This window comes from Cervus canadensis, chromosome 15 (genome assembly GCF_019320065.1).
Source record: "Cervus canadensis isolate Bull #8, Minnesota chromosome 15, ASM1932006v1, whole genome shotgun sequence".
Lineage (NCBI taxonomy): Eukaryota > Metazoa > Chordata > Mammalia > Artiodactyla > Cervidae > Cervus > Cervus canadensis.
This window is the reverse complement of record NC_057400.1, coordinates 46,609,483-46,621,377: the sequence shown is the minus strand read 5'-3', so window position 1 is coordinate 46,621,377 and position 11,895 is coordinate 46,609,483. Positions and strand designations below refer to the sequence as shown.

The window sequence follows — 11,895 nt, the reverse complement described above, 5'->3', positions numbered from 1 at the left end:
CATTTGCTATGTGTAATTCCCAGAATCTACAATTATGAAGACATTTTGATCTGCTTAATGATGTCTATATCCCCAAATTTTCCTTAATTAGTAGGAACACAAAAAAGAATTTTAGGAGACTGAAAGCATGGTGACAGGGTTTGCTTCCTGGATGCTAGAATGCTATTTATCTATCCAGAGTAAGGCAAGACCGCAGTTTGCTAACACAGTCACTATGACTTAGGAATAAGGTACAGTCTCCTGCGGCTTCCCAGATGGCTCAGCAGTAAAGAATCTGCCTGCAAGGCAGGAAGTGCAGATTTGATCCCTGGGTCATTGGGAAGACCCCGTGGAGTAGGAAATGGCAACTCACTCCAGTATGCTTGCTTAGGAAATCTCATGGACCGAGGAGCTTGGCGGGCTATGGTTCATGGGGTTGCAAAAGAGTGGAAAACAACTTAGTGACTAAATGACAAGTCTCCAGTAAGAAGAAACCAGGCAAAGGCTAGGCAGATGGAGCCCTGAGCAACTTGATAGGACTTAGAGCAGAAATCATAAGTTATCACAGAAAAAAGAATAACCATTAGCAATAGGAACAATGTGGCTGTAACAAATATGATGTAAGTAGAGTATTAGGCTGGAGCACACTACTGTGGTCTAAGAGCCATGTAGAGCATTTCTTCTCCTTCTAGCATTAGAGTTATAACCCCAACTTACTTGTCCTTAACCAAGTGGAAATAATTAACTTTAAAAATGTGATATTAAAAACAGAAATATATCAGTCGTAGCAGGGCATTCTTTCTTAGCCTCCCTACTCTCCCTAGGCATTCTTCCTCTGCTTTTGCATAACCAATGACGGCTGCCCCTCAAACATTAAGTGGTTAGAACAATTAGCAAAATATGTGTTGCAAGTAGCATCAACAGATGGAACTTCGAGATCACCTATAGCCAAAACCTCTGGTAATGTTAGCACTGTAGAAAATTCTCTTTAATTATCAAAGCAGCACTATTAAAAAAAGAAACTAGTTACAATTTCCTCTTTTTTTCTTCTTCCTTATTGTAGAACATAGAATTGTTAACTGGGCAAAGAAAGCACAAGAGGGCAAGGCTACATTGTATACCCCATTGCAAACCACCTTCTTTCTATTTTTAACTGGAAACACAGGTTAAAAAGATTTGCTGATTTCTTCAGAATAACTAGCAAAGTGTATGGTATGCAGAGATGGAGATGGGGAAGCTGGAGTTTATGGGCCTAAATATGCTTCCAACCGCTATAGCAAGTGAGTCCAAATACAACATATACTAACACATAGTGCATTCATCTAATATTCCAAATTTCATTTGCTAGAAAAGATGGGCTTCTGATTTATTAATGGATTTGGAACTGAGAAAAGCAGAATCTTCAGGATGAAGGATGCTAATATCCAACACTAAACAGAACTGTGTTAGGAATGGAGCCAATGAGGACCAGTGGGATATGAAAAAAGGTCTTCTGGAAAACTGTGACAATTACTCCCTTTATCTTCTAGAAATAATCCTTAAATTACCATTTGTCCATTTTCTTTCTTTGTAATGAATTAATCTGAAGCTTGGGGATGACTCCCTGATCTTAATAACAATCTCACTTTGAAACCAACATGTGGAAAGAGAAAGAACCAAAATAGTTACTGAGGAAAAGAGTGAGAGACACTGAATTTCAGTTCAGTTCAGTTCGGTCGCTCAATCGTGTCTGACTCTTTGCGACCCCATGGACTGCAGCATGCCAGGCCTCCCTGTCCCTCACCAACTCCACGTGTTTACTCAAACTCATGTCCATCAGGTCGGTGACGCCATCCAACCATCTCATCTTCTGTCGTCCCCTTCTCCTCCCACCTTCAATCTTTCTCAGCATCAAGGTCTTTTTAAATGAGTCAGCTCTTCGCATCAGGTGGCCAAAGTATTAGAGCTTCAGCTTCAACATCAGTCCTTCAAATGAATATTCAGGGCTGATTTCCTTTAGGATGGACTGATTGGATCCCCTCGTAGTCCAAGGGACTCTCAAGAGTCTTCTCCAACACCACAGTTCAAAAGCATCAATTCTTCAGTGCTCAGCCTTCTTTACAGTCCAACTCTCAACATCCATACATGACTACTGAAAAACCATAGCCTAAAAAACCTAGATGGACCTTTGTTGGCAAACACTGAATTTACTGTTAGTTATTTTAGACGACAATTAAGTTTATGAAAACAGTCTTATATTAGTTGTTCCTGAAGGTATCTAAATGATAAAGTGAAAGTAATTTTTTTCTAAATACGACAGAGTTTTTCATAAAAGTATTTCTCTCTGTTTTTGTTCTCTCAAGTATGTGGGAGATCAGAGACCAAATCTTTTAAATTATTCTAGAGCTTGTCTTTGTTTTGTGGCTTTCCCTCTTATCACAGATAGATATCAAAACTAAGCGTATTCTTGATGCCAGAATGTGAAAAATTAATTTCTGCTGAAAATTGAACTTTGGACTTTCATACCTCAAACTTAAAAGCAGAAATTTTATCACTTCAGCAAAAGAAAATTTCTAATAGCTTTTTACCACTTATGTTGATGTTTCCTAAACAGGTCCACTGTCACAAAACAGGTAATATGATTCAGTTTTCTCTTCCAGGTATTATCATAGGCTTCATCTATATGTCACTTGAATTTGCAAACTGAAAAGGTGCTAAATATTATCTACACTGAATAGTGGAGTTCCTATTTATGAGAAGATGAACTACTATTGAAAAACCAATATATCATAGTCTATTTTGGTATTAACTTGACTTAATCTATCTAACTGTCATGAGGCTATTGATATATTGTACATGCTGAGACGGTTCTTTATTGGCTTCATCACACATCAAATCTGTGTACCACAGAAATCTAATTGTGGATTTAAAAACAAAATATCTGTCTACTGAAATATTAAAATGCAAAATACTCTTCCAGGAACAGAGGAATAAGGAAGTGGATACATAGGAACATGTATGCAGAAATGAGAATAAGACAAAAGTCCTTGCCAACAAAAAAAAGATAATAGGTTGATATAGATGGTGAGGAAAATGATACTTAAAAATAAAGGACAAAACTGTGTCTGCTTTTTACTATTTTTGTGTCTAGCTGAATTTTTAAATTTATCTTTGTATGGTTTAGTACAGACAGCTAGAGTCGATAATTTGAATAGGAAAATGTTATATATTATGTCCATTTTAACTAACATCACACTGAAATGTGTAACAGTGGAGTATCCTCCTAGTTTTGACATATAACTACTTCTAAGCTTCAGAAGTAATTGTAGAAAAACAGAAAATAGGAGAATCTTTTTTAGTTGGTGTATTTTTTTTTTGCTTTAAAGAGATTTAACTATAATTACAAAAAAGGGGCTTCATTAAATTTTCTCTGATTATATAAACTTCAACTCTGTTTTACATATATATAATGAATACAATACATATATGTATAATTGAATCACTTTGCTATACACTTGAAACTAACAGCATTGTAAATTAACTATACTTCAATAAATAAGTAACATATATTTAAACCTCTCTACGTCAGGCATTATTCTAAGGACCAGGTATACAGCAGTAAACAAAACACCATCCCTACTATCATACAACATCTACTCTAGTTGTGGGGAGACGTACAATAAAAAATAAACATAAATAAAGCAATACAGGGAGTAAATACTGCAACACAGAAAACAGAAAGAAGCAAACAGGGTTAAATAAATGGAGAAAGGTATGTTTCAAACTGTGTAGTTAGATATGGCCTCAGGTGAGGCAGTATTTGAAAAAAAACATGTGTAATCATAGAGCAAGAACTATCTGGGTAAAAAGCATTCCAAGGAAGAAGCATGGCAAGTGCAAAGAACTTGATGTGGCACTGTTAATGTTATATCCAACAAACAACGGAAACAGAACCTGAACAACCGAAACACAGCAACTAAGAAAAGGAAAGGGGTAGGAGACATAGTCAGAAAGTTTGAAGGCCAGAACATATATGGCCTTTTAATGGCTATTGTAAGGCCACTGGATTTTACTGTCAGTGAAAAGGAAGGCCACTGATGTAGTTTAAAGAGGGTAACATGATCTCAATGACATTTTGAAAGGATTTCTCTAGATGCGGTCATGGAGAAAACTATAAATTGTAATGAATGGAAACAGGAAGACTAGATGGGAGACTAATGAAATAGTACAAGTAGGAGATGATTGTGAGAAACGCCAGAGTAGGAAGTTGTCTGACTCTAGATATTTACATATAAGAACACATTTCTCCCAAAATGTATAAACATTGTAAAAGAAGATTTTTTTTTTTAGTTTTGACTATACACACAAGATCCAAATGCTTTAAAAAGTAAAAATCCAAATCCCCTCTCCCTACCAATTTTTATATTCTTAAAGGATCACAATACTTATTTTGTGGCTACTCTGAAAAAGGAAAGGGTTTTTAGGGCAGTGAAATGACTCTGTAATGGTGAATGTGAGTGACAGTCGCTTAGTTGTGTCCGACTCTTTGCCACCCCGTGGACTATAGCCTACCAGGCTCCTCTGTCCATGGAATTCTCTAGGCAAGAATACTGGAGTGGGTTGCCATATACATGTCATAAATTTGTCTAAACCCACAGAATGTACAATAACAAGAAAAAACTCTAATGTAGACTATGAACTCCGAGGGATAACGATGTATCAGTGTAGATTCATCAACTGCAATAATTGCACCACTCTTGTAGGCAGTGTTGAAAATATGAGAGAATATCTATGTATTGAGGAATGTGGCAAGTGAGAAATCTCTACTTTTCACTCAATTTTTTCAGTAGAGAAAGTGTAGGGTTTTTTTTCAACAAATGGTACTACTCTCAGTGAATTTAAGGTTCTTACCTCGTCATGGAAAGAATTTGAAGATGAAACAGGGAGGTTAAGAAACTAAAATGAAATTTTATTTCAGCAAGAATATGCTCTCAGAAGCTTCCCTGGAGGCTCAACTGTAGAGTCCACCTGCAATGCAGGAGACGTGGGTTCGATCCCTGGGTTAGGAAGATCCTCTGGAGAAGGAAATGGCAACCCACTCCATCTTCTTGCCTGGAAAATCCCATGGACAGAGGAGTCTGGCAGGCTACAGTTCATGGGATCACAAAAGAGTCAGACATGACTTAGCGACAAAAAAACCTAACAACAAACAACGCTCTCAGAGGGAAAGACAGGCACACAGGTCAGCAGGGCTGCCCTGGGTTTCTTTGGCAAGCTGGTTATGTTGTTGTTGTTCAGTCTTGTCTGAAACTCTTTGAGACCTCTTGGACTGCAGCACACCAGGCTCCTCTGTCCTCCACTATCTCCTGGTTATGAAGGGCATACAAATGAAGAGGCAGAATATTCACTGGGGAAGGAGGAGTTTGGGGGTTATATTCCTTGATTTTCATCCCAGCTCCATCTTCCCAAGGGAAGGAGGGATTTTTGTCCTTGTTTAGCTTAGATCAGAGTGACATGGCATAGGTGCATGACGGGTACTTCTTATCTTCAAGGCTAATGTTCTTGTAATGAGAGCATAATGAGCAACAGGTTACATTCCGATGCAGGAGGTTCCCACCTTTTCCCACCTTTCTTTGTCTGCCTCCAGGACACGTATCACCCAAACTGTGTAGTTTCCTGTAAATCTGGAGATTCCTGCTTTTCTTTGCCCATGGATCCCCACTATTTACAAGATGTGTGATTTATTGCCACCTGGCCCTTGCCTGCATTTCTCTGCTCATATCTAGTTACCTGCCTGCTATAACCATACTGGAACAATAGAATATCCATAGGCAAAAGATCAGACTTTGATCCATACTTTGCATCATACATAGAAGCTGAGTCAAATGGATAATAAGACATAAATACATAAAACAAAAGTTCTAGAAAAACATCCTTAATCGTCAGGGTAATGTTTTTGCTGTTTGTTGTTGTTTAGTCACTAAGTGGTGCCCAACATTTTTGTGACCCCATGAACTGTAGCCCACTAGGCTCCTCTGTCCATGGGATTTCCCAGGCAAGAATACTGGAGTGGGTTCCCATTTCCTTCTCCAGGGGATCTTCCTCACCCAGGAATAGAACCTGCATTTCCAGCATTGGCATGGGGATTATTTGGATTATTTACCACTGAGCCATCCAGGAAGACCCCATGGTAACTTACTCTAAACTAAAATGTGAAGTGTGATAGAACAAATAATTTCACAGTTTGTATGGAATTACAGAAAAACCGGGAAGAGCCAAAGCAATCTTGAGAAAGAAGAATGGAACTGGAGGAATCAACCTGCCTGACTTCAGGCTCTACTACAAAGCCACAGTCATCAAGACAGTATGGTACTGGCACAAAGACAGAAATATAGATCAATCCAATCAAATGGATCAGAATAGAAAGCCCAGAGATAAATCCACGCACCTACGGACACCTTATCTTTGACAAAGGATGCAAGTATATCAATGGAGAAAAAACAATCTCTTTAACAAGTGGTGCTGGGAAAACTGGTCAACCACTTGTAAAAGAATGAAACTAGAACATTTTCTAACACCATACACAAAAATACACTCAAAATGGATTAAATATCTAAATGTAAGACCAGAAACTATAAAACTCCTAGAGGAAACATAGGCAAAACACTCTCTGACATAAATCACAGCAGGATCCTCTATGACCCACCTCCCAGAGTAATGGAAATAAAAGCAAAAATAAACAAATGATGCTGTTCTCTCGAAACATCCCACCCTCGCCTTCTCCCACAGAGTCCAAAATTCTGTTCTGTACATTTGTGTCTCTTTTTCTGTTTTGAATATAGGGTTACCGTTGCCACCTTTCTAAATTCCATATATATGCGCTAGTATACTGTATTGGTCTTTATCTTTCTGGCTTACTTCGCTCTGTATAATGGGCTCCAGTTTCATCCATCTCATTAGAACTGATTCAAATGAATTCTTTTTAATGGCTGAGTAATATTCCATGGTGTATATGTACCACAGCTTGTAATTAGCCTCCAACTAATAAAAATAAATGAAAAAAAATAATAAAATAAACAAATGAGACTTAATTAAACTTAAAAGCTTTTGCACAACAAAGGAAACTATAAGCAAGGTGAAAAGACACCCTTCAGAATGGGAGAAAATAATAGCAAATGAGGCAACTGACAAAGAATTAACCTGAAAAATATACAAGCAACTCCTGTAGCTCAATTCCAGAAAAATAAGCAATCCAATTAAAAAATGGGCCAAAGAACTAAACAGACATTTCTCCAAAGAAGACATACAGATGGCTAACAAACACATGGAAAGATGTTCAACATCACTCATTATCAGAGAAATGCAAATCAAAACCACAATGAGGTACCATCTCATTGTCAGAATGGCTGCTATCCAAAAGTCTATGAACAATAAATGCTGGAGAGGGTGTGGAGAAACGGGAACCCTCTTATACTGTTGGTGGGAATGCAAACTAGTACAGCCACTATGGAGAACAGTGTGGAGATTCCTTAAAAAACTGGAAATAGAACTGCCATATGACCTAGCAATCCCACTGCTGGGCATACACACCAAGGAAACCAGAACTGAAAGAGACCCATGTACCTCAATGTTCATCGCAGCACTGTTTACAATAGCCAGGACATGGAAGCAACCTAGACGTCCATCGGCAGACAAATGGATAAGAAAGCTGTGGTACATATACACAATGGAATATTACTCAGCTATTAAAAAGAATGCATTTGAATCAGTTCTAATGAGGTGGATGAAACTGGAGCCTATTATACATAATGAAGTAAGTCAGAAAGTAAAACACCAATACAGTATATTAACACATATATATGGAATTTAGAAAGATGGTAACAATGACCCTATATGTGAGACAGCAAAAGAGATTTAAAGAACAGACTGCTAGACTCTGTGGGAGAAGGCCAGGGTGGGATGATTTGAGAGAATAGCATTGAAACATGGATATTATTATATGTGAAATAGATGACCAGTCCAGGTTTGATGTATGAGGCAGGGTACTCAGGGCTGGTACACTGGGATGACCCTGAGGGATGGGATGGGGAGGGAGGTGGGAGGGAGGGTCAGGATGGGGAACACATGTACACCCATGGCTGATTCATGTCAATGTAAGGCAAAAACCACCACAATATTGTAAAGTAATTAGCCTCCAATTAAAAAAAACAAACAAACAGTGAATTAGAACTCCTGAGCTCCTGTCCCCTAACAGATCAACTACTCCAACCAACTTCATTAGAACTCTGGAAGACAATCAAAGGTTTACAGCAGCCAAACATATGTTAAATTAAGAAAAAACAGCTTTAAATGGTAGGAAAACTCTGTGGTGCTTTTATTTGCCCTTCCCCCGCCACCTCCCTGGCTCAGCAGCAGTCTGGACGATGGAAATCTTACATTTCCAGTGTGAGATCTTAATCCTTGCTGTGGTGGAAGCAAGCTGTCCTGACTCTTACATTACTGCTTATATCTGCTTTAACCTGTCGGTGGCTACATGAAGGACTACCACAAGGCACTAGCCTAGGTCTCGTCTGAAGAACTAACTCAAGCCTGGATAGTAGGGAAACTGCTCAAAACCACTCAAAAACGGACACACTCTGCAGCAAAAGATCACAGCTGAGACACACAGCAGATCGCTTGATGTCTAGGAGGAAAAACAGGGAGTTCTTTGGGAAAGCAAGGTACTCAAAAGCACACTAACATGAAGCAATTCACAAAGCCACGTGCATGTCCAGTGCAAGATGAATGCTCCAAAACATCTGAGATGACCCTAAGCGTTTTCCTTTTTCTTTTACATAGGCTCAGTGTAAACTTTTACATAAGCCCAGTGTAACCTAGGTATTAAAGGAACACTCGAGCACAGAAGTAATATGCAAAGACTGGGAGAAGAGGGAGATTTTGTTTGCTGTTTTAGTTCCTGGCATTCAAGGAACTTGTCAAAACAGTAGCTGAACATAAGCTACGAACACACTTCAGTGACCAAAACATGCAAGGGATACAATCTCTGAAAATAGTAAAAATCATTAAACAAACGGATTACTACAGCTTTCAATAATCGCAATAGCAGCAAATCTTAGAAAAAGTGGAGAATCTGATTTCCAGTGCTACTACATTATGGTATTTAAACATCTAGATTTTTTTAAAATCACAACATACAAATAAACAAGAAAGTATGGCCCACTTAAAGGAACAAAATGAAGTGAGAGAAACTATCCCTGAGGAATTCAGGAACACTGGACTTAATAGTCACAGACTTTTAAACAAGTATCTCTCACCAGCAGTGTTTTCAACAGCAATATTTCTACCAAGTCTTGTCAACAAAAGAATGTCAATCGCAATCCAGCTCAACAAGGGTTCGGTCACTAGCCACTATAATCACTGACCTTCAACACATCCTAAAAGGAGTTCATGAAGGAGATCAGGAATGAGGCATTCTGTGCTCTGGGGAAAAAAATATCAGAAGAGACCTTCAGAGAGTTAGTTTCAGAAAAACACTTTAGGGACCCAATTTCTTGCATACTTAATTTCCTTCTCATATCTAATCATTTCTCATACCCAATTTCTTTCACACACATAGAAAAGAACTAAAATCATTAATAGAGACATTTGCTCCTCATGACTAGCAATAACCTTCCAGTGAGATGGATGCTTGATTGCACATACTGCATTCACCAAAATCATATATATACTGATCTCCCTCCTCTCACCTCTGTAGGCAGTTCCTCAAAGCTATTGGAGGGTCTGTCTCCAAGGCTATAGTCTTCATTAAGCCCCAAATAAAACTGAACTCATAACTCTTAGATGGTGCACTTTTTTTTTAATCAATAGTCTGCTTATATGGTTGAGGTAGTCTCAAAACAATACAGGTCTTTTCACCGTGTTCTCAATTCATCCTAAGTCCTCATGGACAGTGTTTAACATGCATAATTCTATCATAGTTCAAGGCAATACAGGCTTTTTTATATCACACTCATTAAAATTATTCAAGCCTTTTTGCCCAATGCCCAATTTCAAAGCCAACTTCATTTAAGTAGTTGTTACAGTAACAGCTGACTTCCAAGTGCTAAAATCTGTATCAGATTTTTGTTACTGTTACAGCAAATAACCAAAAATGTAATGATTTTAAAAATACAAATATCTCTCTAACAGTTCTGGAGATCAAAAGTCTAAAATCAAGTGGTGGTAGGGCTGCATTTCTTCCGGAGGCTTAAATATTTATCCTTTTTCCTTGAGCCCACACTGGCTCCTATCCCCTTCCCTCCACCTTCCAAAGGCATCCTTTAAACCTCTGGTTTGGTTGACATAGCTCCTTTTTTCTGACTCTGACCCTTTTGCTCCCTTTTAAAAGATCCCTTGTAATTACATTGGTCCTTCCCACATAATCCAGGATAATTTCCCTATCTCAAGATCATTAACTTATATTTATAAAGTCCCTTTATCCCTGTAAAGTAATATCTACATAAGATCCAGGGATTATGACACAGATATCTTTTGAAGACCATTATTCAGCCTACCACATTTAGCCATCAGGGAAATGCATATCCAAATCACAAGGAGATACCACTTTATACCCATAAGGATGCTATCATCAAAAATACAGATAATAATATTGACAAAAATATGGTGAAATTAGAACTCTTATTCACTGTTAGTAGGAATGTAAAAAAGTGCAGGCCTTTTAGACAACAGTCTGGCAGTTCCTCAAAAGGTTAAACATAAAGTCTCCATATGACCCAGCACTGTACTCCTGGAGATGTGAAAGACTATGTCTACAAAAAAACTTGTAAGCAAGTGTTCACATAAGCATTATTTATAACAGACAAAAGTCAGAAACAACCCAAATGTGGATCAACTGATGAAAGAAGAAACAAGATGTAAAGACCCATACAATAGAATATTATTCAGCAATAAAAGTAATGAAGTACTGATACATGCTGTAACATGAATGAATCTTGATATCATTATGCCAAGTAAAAGAAGCCAGTCACAAAAGACCACATATTGTATGATTCCATATATGATTCCATCTCCAGTATAAACAAATTTATAAAGACAGAAAGTGAATTTGGGTTTGTCTAGGAATGGGTTAGGGTAGAATAGGGAATTACTTTCAATGAGTCTAGGATTTCTTTGGGAGAGCATTAAAATGTTTAAATTTGAATTGTGGTGGTTGTTGCATAACTCTATCAATAAACTAAAAAACACTGAATTGTTAACTTTAAAATGGGTGATTACTTGGTATATGAATTTTATCTCAATAAAGCTTTTACAAAGAAACTAAATTAAAAAAAACACTTCATTAAAATGCTCACTGAAAGTATTTCAGGATTTTCCCACTCAACAGAGGAACATAAACAATGTGGTCTAATTAAATGGTGCGCAAATATGAGTGCATCACTTGGAAAATTCAGAAAAACACAGAGCCTTGAGCTTTTCATTTCACTGATGATAATTAGACTGCTTTAAAGAAATCTGTTGTTTAAATAACCTTCATTTCCTCCAAAATCAGCACAAATTGTCATTCACCAACAGCTAGGTAAATTAATATTAGCTTAATATTTTACTGCTGCTATTGATATTCTGCTAGATGCACAATAGAATAATATATGATTAGTATAAATAAATATTTGTTTAATGCCTAAGCAAATGATAACTAATCATTAAAGGGCATACCAATTAATGTCTTGTTATCTCTTTTCAAGGCTTTCTAGGTGGCTCAGATGGTAAAGAATCTGACTGCCAATGCAGGAGACTCAGGTTTGATCCCTGGGTTGGCAAAATCCCCTAGAGAAGGAAATACAGCCCACTCCAGTATTCTTGCCTGGGGAATTCCATGGACAGAAGAGCCTGGCAGACTACAGTCCATGGGGTCACAAAAGAGTTGAACACAGCTTAGTG

At 37.7% G+C, this 11,895-nt stretch overlaps 1 long non-coding RNA gene across 1 annotated transcript in view; it reads right to left on the bottom strand.

Annotated features, from left to right (window-relative positions):
* Positions 1–263: 263 nt before the first annotated feature.
* The window catches only part of LOC122453763, a 14,977-nt gene continuing 3,345 nt past the window's right edge, over positions 264–11,895 (bottom strand). The window contains exons 2-3 of the long non-coding RNA XR_006273161.1: positions 4,987–5,062; positions 264–278 (exon numbers count right to left, since the gene is read on the bottom strand). This is a non-coding gene — a long non-coding RNA (uncharacterized LOC122453763). The remainder of the gene's footprint in view (positions 279–4,986; positions 5,063–11,895) is intronic.